The sequence below is a fragment of the Medicago sativa genome, chromosome 5, assembly GCF_051527215.1.
Source record: "Medicago sativa cultivar Bolivia chromosome 5, Bolivia_mono, whole genome shotgun sequence".
Classification (NCBI taxonomy): Eukaryota; Viridiplantae; Streptophyta; class Magnoliopsida; order Fabales; family Fabaceae; genus Medicago; species Medicago sativa.
In genome coordinates, this window is record NC_140753.1 from 41,872,005 (window position 1) to 41,898,610 (window position 26,606).

General features: G+C 38.3%; 2 long non-coding RNA genes and 1 other non-coding gene across 3 annotated transcripts; 2 read left to right on the forward strand and 1 right to left on the reverse strand.

Moving 5' to 3' along the window:
* The first annotated feature begins 329 nt into the window (after positions 1–329).
* On the forward strand, positions 330–11,568 carry LOC146922192 (uncharacterized). The gene is made up of 2 exons (XR_015012397.1): positions 330–565; positions 11,372–11,568. It is a non-coding gene; the product is annotated as an uncharacterized LOC146922192 (long non-coding RNA).
* A 1,784-nt stretch (positions 11,569–13,352) lies between these two features.
* Positions 13,353–25,521, forward strand: LOC146922193 (uncharacterized). Its single transcript, XR_015012396.1, has 2 exons — positions 13,353–15,630; positions 25,337–25,521. It is a non-coding gene; the product is annotated as an uncharacterized LOC146922193 (long non-coding RNA).
* Positions 18,557–18,663, reverse strand: LOC146922194 (small nucleolar RNA R71). The gene has a single exon (XR_015012957.1). It is a non-coding gene; the product is annotated as a small nucleolar RNA R71 (small nucleolar RNA).
* Positions 25,522–26,606: the final 1,085 nt, after the last annotated feature.

Consider the following 26,606-nt stretch of genomic DNA (forward strand, 5'->3'; position numbering starts at 1 on the left):
CTCGATAAACTGTTTTTACAAAAACTTTTATGAAAAATTATTGAATGTAAGAAGAAAATCTTAAAAGCAATACTAGATTCAGTAATATTTTAACTTCGTGTAAGTGTAACATCCCGCTCGTCAGCTAATGGAAAATTCATCTGTTAAATGTATCAGAGGACTAAGATTCGTGGAAAGTGATTATGATGAAGAAAGTTAAGTATGACGGAAGATATTTATAAGTAATATCAGTTAAGCATGAGTTATGTATCAGGGTCAGGTAAACACGACTGAGACGAAGGGCATTTAAGTAAAACCTCACAATTTCTTCCTCTTTCTCTCTCTAGGTTTTGAGAGAAAGAGTTCTCTCCTCCTTCTCTCAATCATGCGCCCTCCCTCTCTTCTCTAATCAACCAAACTTCTTCCAAATCATGATCAAGCATGATTAAGCATGGCTTAGCAAGTAAGAAACAAGCAAAGGAAAGGATCAAAGCATGGTTTGGTGGGAAAGAACAAGAAATCAAGGAATGAAGCAAAGCTAGGGTTTGAAGCTAGGTATTGAAGTAAAGCAAGCAAACATGATTAGGTGAGTTCCATAGATAGATTACCCACCTTTGGGATTGATTAATCTTGTAGAAAATCATGATTTATGTTAGTTTAGTTTTTATGAAACTTTAGTACCCTAAGCCAATCCTAGTTGATTATATGTTAAAATTTGCCATGATATATGTTTAATTAAGTCTATACAAGTTGTTGGATGTGTTTGGTGCATTACAGGGTCAAATTGGACGAGTTTTGGGTCGAAAATGGCGAAAACCCGCAACCGAAATCACCGAAAACGCAGAATTCGCAGCGCTGCGCCTGAACAAGGGCGCTAGGCGCCCAAAGTCAGAGAGCCCAGCGCTAGGCGCCCTCCCTCTGGCGCTAGGCGCCCCAGACAGGACAACGTTCGCGTTGTTCTGCGCTCGGGTGCTTGGGGGCAGTCGCGTGGGGGTCCGTAGCGATCGTTTCGAAGTGTTCTTTCACTGTTTTTACTTATTTTTCTACTGGAACAAGTTTGGCTTTATCAAAACATAGAATTTATAAATGGCTCGAAACTTGGATTTATGGCATTTTCGGTCCTTAGAAATTATTGGAAATTTGCACACATCGTCAATTGATCCTTGCATCATTAATCGTGGAAATCTTAGCATGTATCACAAGGATGGCTCAGGAGAGTTTAAGCATGATGGGGTAGTAATGAACTAAGAAAGGGAAGGTATGTAGAGCCTCGGCTTAGCTAGTCGAGAACTAGAAGATAGCATGTGACAAGTAAGGCAAATATAAGATATGGATCCCTAGAATGATAAGACGCGAAGTGTATTCTCTTCGCATATGATCTAGCATGCCTTAGCAAGTATGTGAGCCGTGGATTGACTAGTTGATCTATTCACCATGATTAGGTATGTTTATGAACAAGTATAGGTTACCGATAATCGGATCGATCAAGGTTCCGAGGTAAACATGTATGTATGATTATGTTTAACTTATATGCACGACAAGACCATGACTAATAAGTGTAGGTGACATGTCTCTTGATATCCACATCAGGGGGTGTAACACCCATACTAGACGTATCTAGAAAGTCTAGCATGTGCATTAGTTTAGTACTGGATACATTAAATTTTACAACAAAAAAAAACTTCGAATGAATATCGTATACAACAATTGCGTTCGTACAATAAGATTACAACTCAACTTTTCAAAAATATGATAAATGCATCCTTGACCATCCATATCATGTTGTAGCTGGTACGAACGAACACTTGTTGTAACATCCATCCGGCTACTAGCTTGCTAACCATCCTGATATCTGAAACAAATAAGGATTGGGATGAGACATAATGTCTCAGTGAGTTCCACCTAATCCTAGGCTATAGGCAACCACGGGGGAAACCTACGGTCACCACGTGTCTACAATACAACCTGCCGGTTGATTATACGTGTGTGGGGACTTGCTTTCTTAGACGGTCGTGCATACTAGGGCCGTCATAATATTCTTAACTTGTTATAGGCTTCTCTTCAATACGTGTCATGGCGGTTAGGGGAAATCTAAAACCGCAATGCCAAGATACGCTCTGTGCATCATGGCTCTCATATATATATATATATATATCTTGACACGAATCTAAACCGGACGATTAGGGGAAACCTAAGATCGTCATCGGCATATCTTTATATACTTGTGTTACTTGCTTAATATGTTGTATCTACAACATATCATCTCTTATCACAAAAGTGACTCTTGCTAACTTGCTACTTCTTGACGATCTACGCCAAGTCTCTACTTGTTCTTGACAATCTATGTCAAGGCTCTATGACATAACATATACATGTATAATAAATATGCAAAGTCAGCTTCATTGATTATGTTAGCGTGTAACAAACAACTTATCTGAGTTCATTTTACGGATTAGTCCCGAGTGGAGTAACCCCGGAAGTTAATCCCTTACTACCGGTGAAAATGCTTTGCAATAGCGCACCGGACTCCCTTAGTGAACGTGCGGGTCCCTTACGGCTTACCCCATTCCCCTTGGAGAACCTTTTGTACCCAACCTTGGAAGGTATACAAAAGACACGACACCTTAACTTAGTGAAATGCGGCTCCCTTGCGGCTTAACCATTCCCCTTGGGGAACCCCTTGAATCCAATTTGGATAACAAGAGACATGACACTCTTTCTTTCTTGTAAGTCTTTGTCTTATGCATGTATGAAGATTAAATCTATACATACTATCTCTTATACCTCGGATCCCTAAACGATCCCACTAGAGGTAAACTTATATGCTTGCTTAACTTACTTTGTGAAGGGATACGAAATCGATTCACGTCTTGCCATACTCGTATGACACTAGCTTCTATGCGAAGATAACACTCACATTACCTCGCGTCTTATCAAGCATATTACTAATGCATGACATTCTATTTCTTTCTAACTATTCTAGTTCTCGATAACTATACCGAGGCTCTAGTTCTTCCCTTTCCTTAAAGATTATCTTGCTACCCAAATCATGACATAATTCTCTCGCATGCCTTGCCTTACTACCATGATTAATACTTGCCTCTTTATCATAAAAATCTTGCTTTCATTGATCATCATTTAGGACCTTGGTTTGAGGGGTTTACTTTTATAAAAGACTGCACAAAAGATCCGGAATGAAAAACACCGAATCTGCCAGAACGAGCAAGCAGCACCAGAAGGCACCACTTGCTCGCCATAGCGAGCAACATTGCTGGGGAGGCGAGTACCTACTCGCCATGGCGAGTAGGAGGCGAGCAGATCATGTGTTCTGCTGCTTCTGCTTGCTGTGGCGAGCAATAGCTCGCCGTGGCGAGTTGTGACAGTCCAGAACCCCTAAAAATGGTGTTTTTGACCCAAAAACCTCAAACCAAGTGTCTCTAAGCATATCGGTACATATTTGATCATAGGATACTTATAAAACACTCATATAGCAAGTATTAACATGTTTAGCAAGCATGACAAGAAAAGGGCTACTAACATAATACATAAACCCTAGAATTTTCATAGCTTTCATAATAATCTAACATGGCATAAACATGATCCCAAAGGGTAGGAAAACTATCTATGGAACTCACCTAATCAAGTTCTTGAAGCATCATCAAATCCCAAGCTTATACAAGCCCAAAACCCTAGCTTGATCCACTTTCATTCTTGGCTCATAACACAAAATCTTGCCATCCTTTCTTGCAACAAAACATCATGATCCTTTACTAGCTCAAGCTTCCTCTTTCCCAATTACAAACCCTAGTTCTTGACCAAAACCAAACCCTAGATTCCAACATAACCTTCAAGCCTCAAAACCAAAACCATTAATTGCTTCTTGCTTGGTTCACATCTAACAAACTTGGAAGAATTTCTTCAAAGGAGAAGAGATGGGATGAACTTCATAGGAGGTGGACAAGAGAAATCAAACCTTAACCAAACTTATACAAGTTCAAGAGACCATGAGGGAGCAATACCATTTCACTTGCCATGGAGAGGAAGAAGATTTGATGGAGAGAAAGAGGAAAAGGGGGCGTGAGAAAGAAGAGAGAAGGGAGAGCAAAACCAACCCAAAACCTAGAGAGAGAAAGAGAATTAAAAATGAGATATTTTTGGTCCAATTCCAAATAAATATCCTTTCCACATGCAATTACCATTTTGCCCTTGCCTCAAGCGTGTTAAATACGACTCTGTTACTTTTCCCGTGTTATGCTGACATGTCATAAAATATTGACTATTAACCACTCTCCATGAATTATTTCCTCTGGCATGATTGACGGGTAATATTCCGATACTAGCAGGCGGTATATTACATTCTACCCCCCTTAAAAAATTTCGTCCTCGAAATTTAGAAACCATATACCAATCTCTGACATTAACTCGTCTTCTTCGGTGTTTAGTTAAACAAAGTCCGTTCGTACTCACTCCAAAAGGGTTCGAAGCATATAGCTCATCCTTTTTCTTTATTCGCATAAACGAATATGATCTCCTCCATCTAATATCTTTCTCAAAATCATAGATCTATCTCAGAACATTGTGTTTGACACACGTTTTGGCTACATGCGGACTAGTTGCCTCAATTCCATATCTCATCTGTATAGCATAACCATTCACATAATTAACCTTTCACGAACCTAAACACTCAGGATTTGCCTTTATACTAGGGTCCTACCAGAATCCAGGTTTGCCCTGCAGTGCTTTCTTATATCAGAAACATCTTATCATGCATACATCTTACTATGCATACATAATCTTTCTTACTGCATCTTGCGATTTATAACTCTTACTTATGTCACTTATCTTGATGATTATACAAATCTCTTAACTCTTTCAAGCTCTTCATAAACCTTTCTAACTTGACATGAAAAGCGAAATCCATTACGTCGATTCATCTGACAATCTATTTACCAGTCTTGGGGATTAAATACTCTTAAAATCTTCTACTAAATCCCTTATGCACTTACACTTGAACTCTTTAAGCAAAAATCCATAAATCTCATACGATATTGATATCATAAGGACTTGCCGTTTCCTCTTAAAATCTTATCTCCATAGTATTCTCATTCCTTTAAGTACCGCTTCTTGTTAGTTAATAACGATACTGTTTTTGGCATTTTGCTTCTAAAAATTTCTAAACCTTGGTACATAGGTTTTTGGAACGAACATTTATTTAACTAAAAGAAAATCTCATTTTGAAACCGAGTTTGTAATGATACCGCAGAACCTCAGGACGAGTCTCTATATTATGAAAAAGGTTTTACAACTCGTCCCAAACTTGCCTATGACAAGTTGGCCCTGAAGTCTGCACGCCCTAAGTGAACTTACTCGCTTACGACATGCCTTCTCAGTTTCAACAATGTACAATGTCATGTTTTAAAACAAACCTCGTTCCCAAGTTCCTTAATACCAATCTTAACTTTAAAAGTCACAGAATCAAAATTTAACTTTATTCTGGCAAGTATCGTTATCACTTAACAAGTAGGGTATATGAGGGCATGTACTTCTTCGTGCATAACTCGTGAACTGTATTCTCTTATGGTAGCTCATAACCTTTCCTGACTAACCAATAGCTCCTCAACACATTCAACCTCATCAATCGGCAATCCGATTACTTCATCTGTGGTAACTCTAGTCTTTCTTGTCTTGCTTAAGTGAAGATACATCCTTTAAACTTTTACCTTACTCATCACTGACGGTAGAAGCATCAATACTTACTTATCATAATGAGAGTTCCTCTCGCTCGTCTCGTAGTACTTTCTTTACTAAAACTGTATTACCAACTTGAACATTCTTCGCGAAGATTCTTACCACTAAATTCCATAGTTATTGTCAACAATTTTACTAATTAACTTCCGTCGCGCTACTCTGATTCCCACCGGTTGGCTTCAACCAATACTCTAATCTGCTGAGACGAATATAATTTGCCCTTCTTCTATCAATACATTACTAACTTCTTGAACTCTTCTCAAAACTTTCTATGTTGAAATCAACTCTGCAACCTTGCTCTACCCTTTGTTTGCAAGATTAAACTCACGATCAATTTATCGTATACTCATATTACTTTACTCAGAAATAGACTTCACGTTCTTGCTAGTTGGATTCTTCTCTTGATATATACATATCATACTTAAACTTGTTTCCGTACGAACCTTAAATTCCCTTAGTAGACTCATCTTGCACTTTGACATACCTTTCTTAAATATCTATCATTGTATCTTAGTATTCTCGCATACTATATTTTGCTTAATCATTCTTATGCTTGCTCATTAATCCTTCTTCTAACGAAAATTTTATAAACTAGCACATGGGTCATGGACGTTGACGACTCCTCACTATATAAACATGTACTGAACCTAGGCCCCATTTGTTACTCTAAAATCACAGAACGAGTTGATAACACGTGTGTGTCGTCGAATCTTGGTTCTAGTGAGTTTAGCCCCACTCTACGCGAGTCATAACAAATCGGTACCTTCAACATTTATTTTAAATTTTGAAAATGTCAACTTCAATCACCCATATGCATATATCTTTCTAAAATCATATAAACTTTACGTTTTAACATCGTAACGAGCCTTAGCAAGTCAATCAAACAAAACATAGATTCGAGGAATACTCTTAGTTTCACAAAAACGTGAACCTTGTGATTTCACACCACTTAACATCTTGCTTCAAGCTTTCTCATCCGTGATGTCCATTCCACGTACCGAAACCTTTAAACTCTTAGGCTAAGCTCATTTTTAACTCTTGATACATTAACTTCCCAAGTTACCTTAAACTGAACCGATTTTGTTAATGGTTGCCCATGCCTTTTCCTATGTAACCTTAGAATGTGATATGCATTTGTTACTTGATATCATAAAAAGGTTTTCGTTGCATGAAAAATATTATGAAAACAACCCTCCAATAGTCAACGAAACCCTGGAGATGAATTTACGGTTTTCGGGAAATAGGAAATCTCATTCCAGGTTTGCTATTGGGGAGTTTCTTCAGTTCAATTCTCTGGAAAAAATACTTTACATACAATTATCATTTCTCAAGTAATCCAATGCACATCAGTCACTCCTACCTTCATAAAATACTTTATCATCTATGCATGGCAAGCGTCAACCTACTTCGTTACAATGTTCGGTACGTTGGAAATTAATGCATCAGTCCTGATGACATAAAATTCTCGCTTAAATTCTTAGCTTCTTCCGCTACGAGTAGCTTCCCTCTCTTCGTGTTTCTTAACACAATCTTCTAAACACTAGAACCATCTCCACTCTGAGCATACAGAATCTTAATTTTATCACATAACGACTTCTTGAGAGCTTACTAACTCCATCAACATACGTCGACTTCTCCTTATCTTAAAGCCTTGTGCTGACGTTCTGGAATACAAATACTTCTTCTAAAATAAGTCTGTTCCAACAACAAATCTTTACTGAAACTTCAGATCATACTTAGACATTTCCAAACTCTTACTTACGGTATACGAAGTATCTTCCACATCTTATCGAACGCCGTCGGAACGCTCCTTCTCTTCATTACCTTACATTCCCGAAATATTCATACTTCTACTTACTTAGTTCATCGGCCACCTTCTGGCACAAACAAACTCTTACTAGCACTCATTCCGAGTTCTTACTTCTATTCTTACACTTTCAAGTGCATCTTCATCATAAACTTCGTTCCTCCTAGGTCCTATTCAGCTCTCAGGCATCCGTTCTAATCGTCTAATGTTAAATTGAGTTGATCAGGCTCAACTAACATCAACAACTAGAACATTTACCCGGAACCCAATGGTCCCACTACCTTTGTTGTAACTTAATGACCCAAGGCACGGTCTGAATCGACCTGCTCTGATACCAATTGTAACACCCATACTAGACGTATCTAGAAAGTCTAGCATGTGCATTAGTTTAGTACTGGATACATTAAATTTTACAACAAAAAAAACATCAAATGAATATCGTATACAACAATTGCGTTCGTACAATAAGATTACAACTCAACTTTTCAAAAATATGATAAATGCATCCTTGACCATCCATATCATGCTGTAGCTGGTACGAACGAACACTTGCTGTAACATCCATCCGGCTACTAGCTTGCTAACCATCCTGATATCTGAAACAAATAAGGATTGGGATGAGACATAATGTCTCAGTGAGTTCCACCTAATCCTAGGCTATAGGCAACCACGGGGGAAACCTACGGTCACCACGTGTCTACAATACAACCTGCCGGTTGATTATACGTGTGTGGGGACTTGCTTTCTTAGACGGTCGTGCATACTAGGGCTGTCATAATATTCTTAACTTGTTATAGGCTTCTCTTCAATACGTGTCATGGCGGTTAGGGGAAATCTAAAACCGCAATGCTAAGATACGCTCTGTGCATCATGGCTCTCATATATATATATATATATATATATATATATATATATATATATATATATATATATATATATATATATCTTGACACGAATCTAAACCGGACGATTAGGGGAAACCTAAGATCGTCATCGGCATATCTTTATATACTTGTGTTACTTGCTTAATATGTTGTATCTACAACATATCATCTCTTATCACAAAAGTGACTCTTGCTAACTTGCTACTTCTTGACGATCTACGCCAAGTCTCTACTTGTTCTTGACAATCTATGTCAAGGCTCTATGACATAACATATACATGTATAATAAATATGCAAAGTCAGCTTCATTGATTATGTTAGCGTGTAACAAACAACTTATCTGAGTTCATTTTACGGATTAGTCCCGAGTGGAGTAACCCCGGAAGTTAATCCCTTACTACCGGTGAAAATGCTTTGCAATAGCGCACCGGACTCCCTTAGTGAACGTGCGGGTCCCTTACGGCTTACCCCATTCCCCTTGGAGAACCTTTTGTACCCAACCTTGGAAGGTATACAAAAGACACGACACCTTAACTTAGTGAAATGCGGCTCCCTTGCGGCTTAACCATTCCCCTTGGGGAACCCCTTGAATCCAATTTGGATAACAAGAGACATGACACTCTTTCTTTCTTGTAAGTCTTTGTCTTATGCATGTATGAAGATTAAATCTATACATACTATCTCTTATACCTCGGATCCCTAAACGATCCCACTAGAGGTAAACTTATATGCTTGCTTAACTTACTTTGTGAATGGATACGAAATCGATTCACGTCTTGCCATACTCGTATGACACTAGATTCTATGCGAAGATAACACTCACATTACCTCGCGTCTTATCAAGCATATTACTAATGCATGACATTCTATTTCTTTCTAACTATTCTAGTTCTCGATAACTATACCGAGGCTCTAGTTCTTCCCTTTCCTTAAAGATTATCTTGCTACCCAAATCATGACATAATTCTCTCGCATGCCTTGCCTTACTACCATGATTAATACTTGCCTCTTTATCATAAAAATCTTGCTTTCATTGATCATCATTTAGGACCTTGGTTTGAGGGGTTTACTTTTATAAAAGACTGCACAAAAGATCCGGAATGAAAAACACCGAATCTGCCAGAACGAGCAAGCAGCACCATAAGGCACCACTTGCTCGCCATAGCGAGCAACATTGCTGGGGAGGCGAGTACCTACTCGCCATGGCGAGTTGTGACAGTCCAGAACCCCTAAAAATGGTGTTTTTGACCCAAAAACCTCAAACCAAGTGTCTCTAAGCATATCGGTACATATTTGATCATAGGATACTTATAAAACACTCATATAGCAAGTATTAACATGTTTAGCAAGCATGACAAGAAAAGGGCTACTAACATAATACATAAACCCTAGAATTTTCATAGCTTTCATAATAATCTAACATGGCATAAACATGATCCCAAAGGGTAGGAAAACTATCTATGGAACTCACCTAATCAAGTTCTTGAAGCATCATCAAATCCCAAGCTTATACAAGCCCAAAACCCTAGCTTGATCCACTTTCATTCTTGGCTCATAACACAAAATCTTGCCATCCTTTCTTGCAACAAAACATCACGATCCTTTACTAGCTCAAGCTTCCTCTTTCCCAATTACAAACCCTAGGTCTTGACCAAAACCAAACCCTAGATTCCAACATAACCTTCAAGCCTCAAAACCAAAACCATTAATTGCTTCTTGCTTGGTTCACATCTAACAAACTTGGAAGAATTTCTTCAAAGGAGAAGAGATGGGATGAACTTCATAGGAGATGGACAAGAGAAATCAAACCTTAACCAAACTTATACAAATTCAAGAGACCATGAGGGAGAAATACCATTTCACTTTCCATGGAGAGGAAGAAGATTTGATGGAGAGAAAGAGGAAAAGGGGGCGTGAGAAAGAAGAGAGAAGGGAGAGCAAAACCAACCCAAAACCTAGAGAGAGAAAGAGAATGAAAAATGAGATATTTTTGGTCCAATTCCAAATAAATATCCTTTCCACATGCAATTACCATTTTGCCCTTGCCTCAAGCGTGTTAAATACGACTCTGTTACTTTTCCCGTGTTATGCTGACATGTTATAAAATATTGACTATTAACCACTCTCCATGAATTATTTCCTCTGGCATGATTGACGGGTAATATTCCGATACTAGCAGGCGGGATATTACAGGGGGATACAAGGGGTTTTCATTATGAGAACGATTCAAGCCGTAAGGGACCCGCATGTCACTGAGTAACAAGACGTAGGTGCTCGTGTCTCTTGTTATCCACGCCAGGGGGATACGGGAGCTTCTCGACCTAAGGGGAACGGTTTAAGCCGCAAGGGACCCACACGACACCGAGGGAGTCCGATGTACGTACATCGGTCATGTATGGGATTGATCTCGGGGTTACTCCACCCGGGACTATCCGTAAAATGAATCAAGATAATGTTTGTTTGTTCAACGCTAACCTTATGAATGAACTTAGATACGTTTATGCACGATATGATTATGTTATGTTTATGTTTATGTTCATGATTAAGTTAAGAGCAAGAGCATTAGATGCTACAAGGCAAGAGCAAGTTAAGAATAGGATACTGATGACGATCTTAGGTTTCCCCTAATCGTCCGGTTTAGAATCGTGCCATGATTATGTTATGTTAGGCCTCGATACATAGAGCGTATTCTTGGCAATGCGGTTTTAGATTCCCCTTTGACCGCCATGACACATATAGGATGTGAAGCCTATAACAAGTTAAGATAAGACTATGACGGCTCTAGTATGCACTACCGTCTAAGTATGCAAGTCCCCACACACGTATAATCAACCGTCAGGTTGTAATGTAGACACGTGGTGACCGTAGGTTTCCCCTTGAGGTTACCTATAGCCTAGGAATTAGGGGAACTCACTGAGACATTATGTCTCATCCCAATCCTTATTTGTTTCAGATAAGCATGATGTTTATGCATGTTCGGTGCCGGATGGATATTACTTCAGGGGTTCGTTCGTAAAGCTGCAGGACGTTATGGACATCAAGGATGTATTTTATGTATGGATGAGTTGTGTTGTATTATTATTTATACGAACGTAACTTGATGTAAATATTATTCATTCGAAGTTTTTAATTGTTGTATATTTTAATGTATCCAGTACTAATATTAACGCACGTGCCAGACTTTCTAGATACGTCTGGTATGGGTGTTACAATTGGTATCAGAGCAGGTCGATTCAGATCGTGCCTTGGGTCATTAGATTACAACTAAGGTAGTGGGACCATTGGGTTCCAGGTAAAAGTTCTAATTGTTGTTGTTAGTTGAGCCTGATCAACTCAATTTAGCATTCGACGATTGGAATGGATGCCTGAGAGCTGAATAGGACCCAGGAGGAACGAAGTATGTGATGGAGATGCACTGGAAAGTGTGAACTCGGATAAATATTAGTAAGAGTTTGATCGTGCCAAAAGGTGGTCGGTGAACTAAGCAAGCACAAGTGTGAATCCTCCGGGAATGTAAGGCATGTTAAGAAAGAACGTTCCGACAAATTCGAGTATGATGTTAGTGATACTTTAAGTATCCGTAAGTGAAGAAGTTGGATATATATATATATATATATATATATATATTCTGGAACGTAAGTGTGAGACTACAATTGAAGGATAAGTCGACACATGTTGATGGAATTAGTAAGCTCTCAGGGATTGAGATATGAGAACAAAGATTTATATGATTCAGTGAGAAATAAGTTAAGTCGTTGTAGTGAATGAAGTTGAAGTCTTATGTGGAAGTTTATGTTAAGTGCTAGGACGACAAGATATCAGTTTCTAATGTGCCGTGAATTGAATCGATTGATGTTAATGTTTGCCATGCATGTGTTATAAAATATTTCACGAAGATAGGAATGAATGAATGATGTGCATTGGGATACTTGAGGAAATAAGATTTTATGAAAAATATGATTTTTAGAAAACTGTGTTAAAGGAAGCAAGTCAATAGCGAAAATTTCGCTAATAGCGAAATTACTCCAAAGGATTTCGCTAATAGCGTACCTGGAGCAAAATTTCGGTTTTCCCGAAAACTGTCATTTCGTCTCTAGGGTTAGTGGTAGCTATTGGGAGATGTTTTTACAATCTTTTATGCAACAAAAACTTTCTATAACATCAAGTATCGAATGCACATCACACCCTATGATTTCTAAGGAAGAAAATGCATGGACAACTATTAACGGAATCAATCCGGTTCAAGGTAACATTAGAAGTTAACGTGGCAAGAGCTGGCGAAGAGCTTGGGTCAAGAGTTTTAAGGTTTCGACTTATGGAACGGATTAAGTGGATGCAAAGGCATGAGATGGAAAGTAAAGTGGTAGAGAATTATACGAATGTCACAAGATTTTCAGGTTTTATGAAGTCATGAGTACCCCCGGATCTATGTTTTGCTTAATTGAATTGCTAAAGCCCGTTAAATGTTGAATTCAAAAGTTTACAAGATTTTAGAAAGGTAGACACATATGGGTGATTGGAGTTGATGTTTATAGATTTTAAAATGGAATTTTGTAGGTACCGGTTGTTACGACTCACGTAGAGTGGGCTAAACTCACGGGAACTAAAGTTAGATGACACAGTTGTGTTGTCAACTTATTTCGTGATTTTAGAGCAACGACTGGGGCCAAACTTATTACGTTTTTATATAAAGAGAAATAGTCAACGCCAATGACCCGTGTGTTGTATTATAATGTTTTCTTAAAGAAAGAAATTAACGAGCAAGCATCCATTGATTACGCAAAACATAGTATACGAGAATACAGGGATGCAATGAAGCAAGATCAAGAAAAGCATGTATAATTTATGATGAGTCTTCTATGGGAAATTCGAGATTTCTCGGAGACAAGTTTAAAGTACGATAAGTATATGTCATAAGGTAATGAAAGGTGTAAGATTTTGGCATTGGTTACCACATGATAGGTCTTGACAAGAGTTCAAGAAGATGATGCTCATATGTAAAGTTTCAGTTGTCTTAATGGATTAGAATATTGGTTAAAGCTAACTGGTGGGAATCAGAGTGGCGCAACGAAAGTTAATAGATAAAGTTTCGGACAGTAACCATGGAACTTGAAAGTAAGAGTCTTCTTAAGAGGTATTATGGAACAAGCGAGGAGTTCTCGGAATATTGAATAAGTAATGAGACTGATCCGGTCAGCGAAGAATATGACAAAGGCATAATGGATATGACTTTATTTAAGTATGATAAGAAGGATATATGTAAGGATATGTGCTATGACAAGAAAAGAAAAAAAAATGCAGGTAAGAGTCGAAAGGTTTCTTTTTGCAACTCAAAGTAAAGATTGAATTATCAAGTGTGAGGCCGGTATTAAAAGAAGAAGTGTTATGCAGGATGAGGTGACAATGTGTGAACGTAACCGGATATGATGTTTTGAAGATTCACGTTATTTGTTCTCAGAATGAGGAGATGAGATAATGTTACGAGGGTCAAGGATCCTATATGAATTATGTTATGCAATTATGCGAGTCTCCAAGATATGCATGTAAGTCAAGAAAGAATAAGAAAGAAGTTACTTTAAAGTTCAAGAATTTCATTCTGGATGAAGATATAAATCATGAGTTATGCACGATTAAGTGCATACTCTCTTATGTCAGACCTGTTAAACGATCACGATACTTGCTATGAAGATTTCGAACTATGATTTAAAAACTCTTAAATTTAAAATGGGTATTGAGAGACTTGGAAACAAAATTATTTAAACATGACAATTTTTCACAAAATTCTTTTAAAAGATTATGTCTCTATTCGTTCCAAGGATCCGAATACTCATGTTTAGAAAACTTTTTAAAGTAATATGTTAGAACGAGTATCGTTATTATTTAACAAGAAGCGACATTTGGAAGTATGTGATTGTTATGGTGAGTAAGATGTGTTGATGTAATCAACAAAGTTGCTCGAAAAGTATTATGAAGCGCACAAGTATATGATAAGAGTATTCAAATGCAAAAGGTTTAACTCGGAAGTTTTAAGAGCATGTAAGTTACGAGATGGGTTGATGAATGTTATATGTATAGGCGTAATTAATTTCACCTCTCTATGACAAGTTATATGAGTCATCCATGAATTTGGGTGCAATAGGAATGGTAATGAGATCGAAAGATTTCTTAAGACTCTGAAAAGAGACAAGAGATTTGTAGAATCATCAAGATAAGTAATGTTGGAGTGAGGAAAATGTCTCAAGGTACACTAAGTAAACTGATGTATGAATTATATGTTACCCGATAAGATTATGTATGCATGAAAAGATGTTTTATGTTGCAAGTAAGCACTGCAGGGCAAACCTGGTATTCGATAGGATTCCAGTTAAAAAGGCAAATCCTGAGTGTTCATGTCTATGATAAGATACTTTTATTAATGGTTTATGTTAAGCGGATTAAATCCAAGTCTAAGTCAATAAGTTATGTGTAGCAAAGTAAGTTCGGAATCATAATATACTAAGAAAACTCTAAGTGAGTGAAATTAAGATCAAGAAGGTTTTGTTCAGTTATATGTGGATTAAGGAACGAGATAAGGACATGAAGCGATAGACCTTTTGGATATGTAGGAATGGAAAAAATGCTTGACTCAGACCATATATGGTAAGTTTTGGCATGATGATTGGTAGTTGACCTCTAAATTTCGAGGACGAAATTTTTTTTAAAGGGGGTAGAGTGTAACATCCCGCTCGTCAGCTAATGGAAAATTCATCTGTTAAATGTATCAGAGGACTAAGATTCGTGGAAAGTGATTATGATGAAGAAAGTTAAGTACGACGGAAGATATTTATAAGTAATATCAGTTAAGCATGAGTTATGTATCAGGGTCAGGTAAACACGACTGAGACGAAGGGCATTTAAGTAATCTCGCTCAAGGGAGTATATAAGTGATTTGAGGGTGGAAAACCTCACAATTTCTTCCTCTTTCTCTCTCTAGGTTTTGAGAGAAAGAGTTCTCTCCTCCTTCTCTCAATCATGCGCCCTCCCTCTCTTCTCTAATCAACCAAACTTCTTCCAAATCATGATCAAGCATGATTAAGCATGGCTTAGCAAGTAAGAAACAAGCAAAGGAAAGGATCAAAGCATGGTTTGGTGGGAAAGAACAAGAAATCAAGGAATGAAGCAAAGCTAGGGTTTGAAGCTAGGTATTGAAGTAAAGCAAGCAAACATGATTAGGTGAGTTCCATAGATAGATTACCCACCTTTGGGATTGATTAATCTTGTAGAAAATCATGATTTATGTTAGTTTAGTTTTTATGAAACTTTAGTACCCTAAGCCAATCTTAGTTGATTATATGTTAAAATTTGCCATGATATATGTTTAATTAAGTCTATACAAGTTGCTGGATGTGTTTGGTGCATTACAGGGTCAAATTGGACGAATTTTGGGTCGAAAATGGCGAAAACCCGCAGCCGAAATCACCGAAAACGCAGAATTCGCAGCGCTGCGCCTGAACAAGGGCGCTAGGCGGCCAAAGTCAGAGAGCCCAGCGCTAGGCGCCCTCCCTATGGCGCTAGGCGCCCCAGACAGGACAACGTTCGCGTTGTTCTGCGCTCGGGTGCTTGGGGGCAGTCGCGTGGGGGTCCGTAGCGATCGTTTCGAAGTGTTCTTTCACTGTTTTTACTTATTTTTCTACTGGAACAAGTTTGGCTTTATCAAAACATAGAATTTATAAATGGCTCGAAACTTGGGTTTATGGAATTTTAGGTCCTTAGATATTATTGGAAATTTGCACACATCGTCAATTGATCCTTGCATCATTAATCGTGGCAATCTTAGCATGTATCACAAGGATGGCTCAGGAGAGTTTAAGCATGATGGGGTAGTAATGAACTAAGAAAGGGAAGGTATGTAGAGCCTCGACTTAGCTAGTCGAGAACTAGAAGATAGCATGTGACAAGTAAGGCAACTATAGGATATGGATCCCTAGAATGATAAGACGCGAAGTGTATTCTCTTCGCATATGATCTAGCATGCCTTAGCAAGTATGTGAGCCGTGGATTGACTAGTTGATCTATTCACCATGATTAGGTATGTTTATGAACAAGTATAGGTTACCGATAATCGGATCGATCAAGGTTCCGAGGTAAACATGTATGTATGATTATGTTTAACTTATATACACGACAAGACCATGACTAATAAGTGTAGGTGACATGTCTCTTGATATCCACATCAGGGGGATACAAGGGGTTCTCATTATGAGAACGATTCAAGCCGTAAGGGACCCGCATGTCACTGAGTAACAAGACGTAGGTGCTCGTGTCTCTTGTTATCCACGCCAGGGGGTGATGAGTCATAGATAGTCTTATTTATTGCCTTATTTAGTTTAGTTTTATTTTAGATTTGATTTAGTTTTATTACATTTTATTTTATATTAGAATATTTTACTTCAAATTGTGTTTTATTTTATTTTAGGAATAAATATATGGTGGAAGGTGCCTTGGAGCAAAAGAAAGAGGACTGGAACAAATACAGCGCAAGAATACGAAGATACGGGACAAAAATATGTCCCCCCAAAGTCAGAAGCTTGGCACGGCCCGTGCCAACATGTGGCACGGCCGTGCCCGTCTCCAGGACCTGTTTTGCTGCTTTTCTTCGAGCCCAAGTTACCCTGTTGCAGCTTTACCGTTTTATCCTTTTAGTTGCTTAGTTTCTAAGTCAGATGTAAAGCTATAAATAGAGTAGCTCTCCACCATAAACAATCATCCTTTACTTTGTTTATTTCAATTGCTATTTTAATAAAAGTCTTTATTTTCCCTTTTACTTTCTTTGCAATTTACTTTACTGTTATTTTCTCTCTTCTTCCCCCATGTCTACGATGAACATGAGTGAGTAGACTTCTTCGTCTTGGGATTGTTGGGGAGTCTAATGACTCAATCCTAAACAAAACATGTCTAAACCCTAATTTCTATGTAACCCTAATTTCTAATCTAGATTCACCGTCTTAACGTGGATTAACAATTATCAAACTGTGGAAGCGAAAACAGAGGGTTTGATAATCGTTAATCCATCATCCCAAACATCAATTCATAAAGCGAGAGCAGAGTCTTGATGTTGGAACAAGTGAATCTAGACAATAATTGCAAAACAGTGAAATAGTCTTTGCAATTATTGAGACAAAGAGTAGTTTCAATCCTCCATGCATCTTCTAGTAATCATGTCAGTGAAATAGGCTTGGTTACTAGAAGTAAACTCTCACCGGACTTTCATCGGAAAGGTGAGGGGCTAAGGGAAACCGGTCTTTAGAAATTAGTGTGTAAATCACGAAATTAGATGTTTAGGTTTTGTCTAGTGAAGGATTAGTCATTATGATGAACCAATGATCCTAAGGCCCTTTATTATTATTGTTTTTACCTTCAGCAATCAAACCCCCTTTTATTAACTTTCTCTCCTCTAATAACTCACTAAAAGTTAATTAAGTTGAACAACTCCCTAGCGGAACGATAACTCTACTTACTACTATTACTTCGATAGGCCGTGCACTTGCGGTTTGGCCCTATCAAGTTTTTGGCGCCGTTGCCGGGGAGTTAACTAATTTAATTAGCTTTTTCTTAGTGATTAGATTTCTCTCTTCTTTCTCTTTTCTTTTTATTTTTAACTTTTTATTTTTCTGTTATCGTTAACTTCTTGGGTTCTCAACCTTTTATGCGAAGAACTAGAAATCAAGCGGTATTCATACCCGAGATCGAAAGGTTCTTACATAGAAGAAGGAGAGCAGCACAAAATAACATCGCCATGGCCAATCGCACTCTCAAAGAGTATGCAACGCCATCTACGGCTGAGCCACAAGCTGTTATTGTGTACCCAACGGTTGAGGATGACAATTTTGAAATTAAGCCTGCCCTACTTAACTTGGTGCAGCAAAACCAATTCTCGGGATCCCCCACTGAGGATCCCAATCTTCACATCTCTGTTTTCCTACGAATTAGTGTAACCATGAAGGAGAACCAAGAAGCCGTAAGACTTCATCTCTTTCCCTTTTCCTTAAGGGATAGAGCTAGCGCTTGGTTCCATTCCCTCGAAGTCGGTTCCATTACTTCATGGGATCAGATGAGGCAAGCATTCCTTGCCCGTTTCTTTCCACCATCTAAAACCGCTAAACTTAGAGACCAAATCACGCCGTTCAACCAAAAAGATGGGGAATCTCTCTATGAGGCGTGGGAGCGTTTCAAAGAAATGCTAAGACTTTGTCCCCACCATGGCCTAGAGAAGTGGCTTATAGTCCACACTTTTTATAATGACTTGTCTTATACCACTAAGATGTCTGTTGATGCAGCTGCAGGTGGAGCACTTATGAATAAGAACTACACAGAGGCGTATGCCTTGATTGAAGACATGGCTCAAAATCATTACAAATGGACCGACGAGAGAGCCACTACTAGTTCTTCATCCTCCAAAAAGGAGGCAGGTATGTACGAAGTCTCTAACTATGACCACCTTGCTTCTAAAATTGATACACTAACCGAAAAACTTGAAAAACTCAATGTTAGTGCTATCAATTCTGCTTCTACTCCTTCTTGTGAAATATGTGGTATAACTGGTCATGCTGGTGTTGATTGCCAACTAGGTAGTGCTATTAATGGTGTTGAGTAAATGAATTATGCTTAATACAACCAAGGGATGCGACAAAATCAAAATTTTTATAAAAACCAAAATCCCTATGGACAAGTAGCACCACCCGGTTATGCAAACAACCAAAGATTCACTCAGAAATCCAATTTGGAAATTTTGTTGGAAAATTCTATTGCCAACCAAAACAAACAACTTCAAGAACTTAAAAACCAAACTGGATTTCTGAATGATTCTCTTTCCAAGCTCAATACCAAGGTTGATTCTATTGCTACTCACTCTAAAATGCTTGAAACTCAAATCGCTCAAATAGCCCAACAAGTGGCTACATCTTCCCAAACACCGGGAGTCTTTCCTGGTCAAACCGAAGCCAATCCCAAAGCCCAAGTTAATGTTATATCTTTTGGGGGTAGTAAGTTAGGCGAAACTTTTGCTAAGGTTAAAAACATTGGGAAAGAAAATGTCAAGCCCTTAGGTGATAAAGTTGTGATAGAAGAAGCAAAACCACTTGAAGAAAACAAAACTCCATCCCCCTTAAACCCTGAAAAGCTTAAACTAGAGGGTAAGTTTGAAAAATTTGTTAACATACTTAGGAAGATTTGCATTAAACTTCTCTTTGCTGAAGCTTTGTCTAGGATGCCTCTATATGCCAAGTTTTTAAAGGAAATTTTTTCAAAGAAAAGGGCTATAGAGAATAATGAGACAATAGCCTTGGCTAAGGAAACTAGTGCAATCATCCAAGAAGCACCCCCTAAGCTTAGAGATCCAGGTACCTTTGCCATACCGTGTGAAATTGGGAATGAAACCATAAACAAAGCCTTATGTGACTTAGGAGCTAGTGTTAGTTTGCTGCCTTTGTCACTTCTTAAAAGGATAGGGATAGGAGAGTTGAAACCTACCGAAATGGAATTAAAGTTAGCTGATCGTTCTACCATGAAACTTGTAGGATTTGTCGAGGACATACCTGTTAAGATAGAGGGGATATACATCCCCACTGATTTTGTAGTCGTTGACATTGAAGAGGACGATGACGTCCCTATAATCCTAGGTAGACCTTTCCTCGCAACTGCGGGAGCTCTCATTGATGTTAAACTTGGTAGGATAGTCTTTCAAGTGAGTGATCAAATGGTAGGATACGAGTTGGAAAATGTTATGAAGGGTCCCGCTCTTTACTCTTGTTGCATGCTTAACGATCATGTTGTGAAAGAACGTTTTATAGCGTCATCTACACAATATGATATCTTTGATCCGTTCTAAGGACTCTTTCTAACCGTCAAGCTAATGACATTAAAAGAGCGCTTCGTGGGAGGCAACCCACGCATTTAATTTTGTTTTGTTTCTCTTTGTTTTAAACGTTTTTGTAGGTAATTGTCCAAGTTGATTCGGAAAAAATGGAAAAATTTTGAAGCCCCAGGACCAGAGAAGAGGCACGGCCCGTGCTAGGTATGGCACGGCCGTGCCAAGTTTTGAAGAAAAAAATGATGGATGAAGTCAGAAAGATGGCACGGCCCGTGCCAATAGGTGGCACGGCCGTGCCCGACCTCTTGTTGCCCATATATACAAATTTTTCTTTCTTCCTCCTCATTCACAAACAACAACCCTCTTTCATCTTTCAAACTTCTCTCTAAACCTCCATAACCTTCAAACCTTCAAACCTTCATATCTCCCTCAATTCTTCACCAAACCACTCAATTCTTTCACCAATCAACCACAAACTTCATCCCAAACAAAAACCACCAATCAAAAACATCTTTCATCCACTCAAACCCACAATTCACCAAAACCCTAATCTTTCAAAACCTTAACCAATCTCCACATCCAAACCAACAAACCTTCCTTAAACATCAACCCCAACCCTAAACCAATCCTTTCCACCAAAAAATCCTCCCAAACCCTAAACCTTCAAAACCAATTCCAACAAGGGTCAATGGCTTCAAGAAGAAGTGGTAAAGAACCAGCAAGCTCTCAAGGAGGACCTCCCCCAAAGAAGCAAGCACAAGTGAAGAATCATGGAATAAACTTCAAAAACAACAAGCAACGGGACAGGTATAAAATTCTAATCTCTAAACACTTGCATCCTTCTCGTTATCCTGATCCCAATACTTTAGATGTGCTAGAGCTGTTTAATGACGTTTCTAGGTTGATAGGAAAGTTAGGTTGGACTGATTTGCTGAAACCTATGCGGGGTTATGAAAACTTCACTTATGAATTTTTAAGCTCAATTGTTTTCACTAAAGATAAGTTGAATTTTGATAACCCTAACCATAGAGTTGTTTTTCGGTTGATGAATATTGATTATGACATGTCACTTCAGCACTTTTGTGAGGCCTTAGGTTTTGCAAATGAAGGATATATTCATGATCATTGGGATCCTAGCCTAAAACCGAATAACTATGACCCAGCTGCCTTTTGGACACGTATCACCAGCGTTTCCAACTATGTTCCTAGAGCCAACAAAGCTAGCAACATCCACAACCCCGTACTTAGGTACCTCCAAAGGGTAATGGCTTGCACTATTTGGGGTAGAACCGAGCTAGGAAACACTAGAACCGATGAATTGTTCATGCTATGGGCAATGCTCCACAACCACCCCGTCAATACTTGTTTTTATTTGATTAATTACCTAGACTTTGTCGGCACTAGACCGTCCAGTAGAGGAGACATAATGGTGGGTGGCATCATTACATATATAGCTAGGTGTTTTGGAGTGGGTGAAGATGAGGGGATCAAACCAATTGAGGGAAACAATAGGCTTAACATAGATACCCTTATTGCTATGAATTTCATCAAACATCGTCCACCGCTCCATTACCAACTTAAGCTAAATATGCCAATCGTGTTTTTATTGCCTAACCCATCTCGGACTACCACCGAGGTGGAAGAAAATTGGTTGTATGTTAATGATGTGCAGGTTCTTGGTGAGCAAGATGATGAAGAGGGAGAAGGTGCTAACTTGCACCATGATGAGGGAGAAGGTGCTAACTTGCACCATGAGGAGGAGCACCATGGCCATGAAGCCGGTGAGCTTAATGAAAATCAAAGATGGACATGGATTCACAATGAAATCGAGAGGATGAGCACCGAGCAACAAAGGCAAGGTGTTGAGATCTCCGGCCTTCGCAATGAAGTTCAAAGGGGCAACCGTGTCAATGATGAAAATAATGAGATGCTCCGTCGGATGATGCAACACCTCCAACTTCAAGGTCCTCCTTATGGACCTCAATAACATGTGAGCTTTCCTCTTCCTCTCTTCCCTTCTCTCTCCCTCTACTCCTCTTCTTCTACTCCTTCTTTCTTCTTCCTCTACTTCTTCTTCTCTTTTAATTTCCTATTCTTTTGAATCATTGAGGACAATGCTTCCCCTAAGTGTGGGGGGGGGGGGGGGGGGGCTAATAAAGTGTCTAGAGTCGTAGTGTTCCCAAACTCCCTTGAACTTTATTCTTTTGTTTTGTTTTTATAGCAAGAGGCATGACTAGTAGCTTGTTTTTAATGTAAAAAATGGCATGAAATTTTTTGTTTTGTCTCTTTCTTAAAGGTTGCCTCTTGTACATGAAAGTAGTTTCTTGTGTTTCTTATGTTCTTGCTATACCCATGTCATGTTTTATTGTGAAATTCTCCAATGAGAAAAGCACTCGGTTGCAATCCTTGAGTAAATGTATGAATAGGTATTTTAAGGAACACGTTCTATCTTTAGTGTTAACTTAGACCCTTTAAAGTCTTAAGAGTAAAAGTAGTATAAGTTTGTGTGGGAAAATTAATCAAATTGTTCTTAATTGTTATATTCTTTTTAATTTGTTAATGTTAAATGGGTCGGGAGAATGGCACCAACATGTGGGGGAAAGGACAATCCCCAACTTCCTAATTGTGGTGGTGACTCCCTAATTTGAACTTAAAGTGAAACAAAATTCATCAATGCTAGGGGGAAAGGACATTTACATCCAAAAAGACTTCCTACGCAGAGATGAAACAAATAATAATTTTGCAGCACTGCTTAGGGTGATTTTGAATCTAGGGGGAAAGGACAATTACATCCGAGAAGACTTCCTATGAGGATAGATAGCCCCTAAGCATCTGCAGCCCCTTGTGCTTAATTGTTAATCTAATCTAATTTTAACTTAAATTCCCATCACTCTTATATGAAATGAAGAAAGGACTTTTCTCGGTTACTTTAGCACTAGGGATAGAACCTATTCCTCATAATATATGTCTTATACAGGAGCAAGAAAAGGGTTGGACTGCACACACACACTCACTTGAGACTTGATGTTGGGTAGAATAGGTTCATGAGAAGTGTTTGAAGTTGTAATTAGTGTACTTGAAGCAAAGCCTTTCTTTTGAGACATTTGTTCTTAATATTGCCATAGTCAAATCTTTTGTTGCTACTATGTTTGCTGCCTTTTGCTTGAGGACAAGCAAAGATTCAAGTGTGGGGGAGTTTGATGAGTCATAGATAGTCTTATTTTTTGCCTTATTTAGTTTAGTTTTATTTTAGATTTGATTTAGTCTTATTTCATTTTATTTTATATTAGAATATTTTACTTCAAATTGTGTTTTATTTTATTTTAGGAATAAATATATGGTGGAAGGTGCCTTGGAGCAAAAGAAAGAGGATTGGAACAAATACAGCGCAAGAATACGAAGATACGGGACAAAAATATGTCCCCCCCAAAGTCAGAAGCTTGGCACGGCCCGTGCCAACATGTGGCACGGCCGTGCCCGTCTCCAGGACCTGTTTTGCTGCTTTTCTTCGAGCCCAAGTTACCCTGTTGCAGCTTTATTGTTTTATCCTTTTAGTTGCTTAGTTTCTAAGTCAGATGTAAAGCTATAAATAGAGTAGCTCTCCACCATAAACAATCATCCTTTACTTTGTTTATTTCAATTGCTATTTTAATAAAAGTCTTTATTTTCCCTTTTACTTTCTTTGCAATTTACTTTACTGTTATTTTCTCTCTTCTTCCCCCATGTCTACGATGAACATGAGTGAGTAGACTTCTTCGTCTTGGGATTGTTGGGGAGTCTAATGACTCAATCCTAAACAAAACATGTCTAAACCCTAATTTCTATGTAACCCTAATTTCTAATCTAGATTCACCGTCTTAACGTGGATTAACAATTATCAAACTGTGGAAGCGAAAGCGGAGGGTTTGATAATCGTTAATCCATCATCCCAAACATCAATTCATAAAGCGAGAGCGGAGTCTTGATGTTGGAACAAGTGAATCTAGACAATAATTGCAAAACAGTGAAATAGTCTTTGCAATTATTGAGACAAAGAGTAGTTTCAATCCTCCATGCATCTTCTAGTAATCATGTCAGTGAAATAGGCTTGGTTACTAGAAGTAAACTCTCACCGGACTTTCATCGGAAAGGTGAGGGGCTAAGGGAAACCGGTCTTTAGAAATTAGTGTGTAAATCACGAAATTAGATGTTTAGGTTTTGTCTAGTGAAGGATTAGTCATTATGATGAACCAATGATCCTAAGGCCCTTTATTATTATTGTTTTTACCTTCAGCAATCAAACCCCCTTTTATTAACTTTCTCTCCTCTAATCACTCACTAAAAGTTAATTAAGTTGAACAACTCCCTAGCGGAACGATAACTCTACTTACTACTATTACTTCGATAGGCCGTGCACTTGCGGTTTGGCCCTATCAGGGGGATACGGGAGGTTCTCGACCTAAGGGGAATGGTTTAAGCCGCAAGGGAACCACACGACACCGAGGGAGTCCGATGTACGTACATCGGTCATGTATGGGATTGATCTCGGGGTTACTCCACCCGGGACTATCCGTAAAATGAATCAAGATAATGTTTGTTTGTTCAACGCTAACCTTATGAATGAACTTAGATACGTTTATGCACGATATGATTATGTTATGTTTATGTTTATGTTCATGATTAAGTTAAGAGCAAGAGCATTAGATGCTACAAGGAAAGAGCAAGTTAAGAATAGGATACCGATGATGATCTTAGGTTTCCCCTAATCGTCCGGTTTAGAATCGTGCCATGATTATGTTATGTTAGGCCTCGATACATAGAGCGTATTCTTGGCAATGCGGTTTTAGATTCCCCTTCGACCGCCATGACACGTATAGGATGTGAAGCCTATAGCAAGTTAAGATAAGACTATGACGGCTCTAGTATGCACTACCGTCTAAGTATGCAAGTCCCCACACACGTATAATCAACCGTCAGGTTGTAATGTAGACACGTGGTGACCGTAGGTTTCCCCTTGAGGTTACCTATAGCCTAGGAATTAGGGGAACTCACTGAGACATTATGTCTCATCCCAATCCTTATTTGTTTCAGATAAGCAGGATGTTTATGCATGTTCGGTGCCGGATGGATATTACTTCAGGGGTTCGTTCGTAAAGCTGCAGGACGTTATGGACATCAAGGATGTATTTTATGTATGGATGAGTTGTGTTGTATTATTATTTATACGAACGTAACTTGATGTAAATATTATTCATTCGAAGTTTTTAATTGTTGTATATTTTAATGTATCCAGTACTAATATTAACGCACGTGCCAGACTTTCTAGATACGTCTGGTATGGGTGTTACAGTAAAATTGAGTACCTTTAACACAAGTTGGTTTCATAATAGATTGTTATTTAATTTGTATTAATAAGCTGATGAATTCTTGTTATTAATTTATTAATATATCATATGAATTTATTTATCATGACCGAAGCATTCCCCTGATTTATTTTGTAAAATTTCATGAGTCACATAAGCAATAATGTTTGATGAACCAAAATTTCTGGAATATGAAAAAAAATCTCGAGTTACCGAGTAAAATGGGAACACATTTTTTATAAATAACTAGCGGAAATAAGGGAACTATCATGCCTGTCTGACCTCTCTTATTACTACGCTAAAGTTTGTGTATATTTTAAGGGATAAATTTGACCCACATTTTGAAGAAAAAATAGAAAAAAAAAATAGAACAAAAATTGGTCTTATTTTTTGTCGATGACTTTCCCCGAGACCAGAATATGTCTTCACTCATTTTCAAATATGCTCAAAGAACAAAACAAATTTGAGAAACTTTTTCTAAAAGACCTCAAATTCTATTTTTATTGTTCCAATTTGTTCCTTTCAAAATTAGTAATAAATTCAGTGGAAATTTGTCGAGATTAAATTATGGGTTAAATATGTTTTTAGTCCCTCCCTAAATTTTTTTATTAACTTTTAGTCCCTATGTAACACCCATACTAGACGTATCTAGAAAGTCTAGCATGTGTATTAGTTTAGTACTGGATACATTAAAAATTTACAACATAAAAACTGCGAATGAATATTATATACAACAAATGCGTTCGTACAATAAATTACAACTCAATTTTCTAAAATATGTCATATGCATCCTTGAACATCCAGGCCATGCTGCAGCTGGTACGAACGAACACTTGCTGAAACATCCATCCAGCTACTAGCTTGCTAAACCATCCTGATATCTGAAACAAATAAGGATTGGGATGAGACATAATGTCTCAGTGAGTTCCACCTAACCCTAGGCTATAGGCAACCACGGGGGAAACCTACGGTCACCACGTGTCTACAATACAACCTGC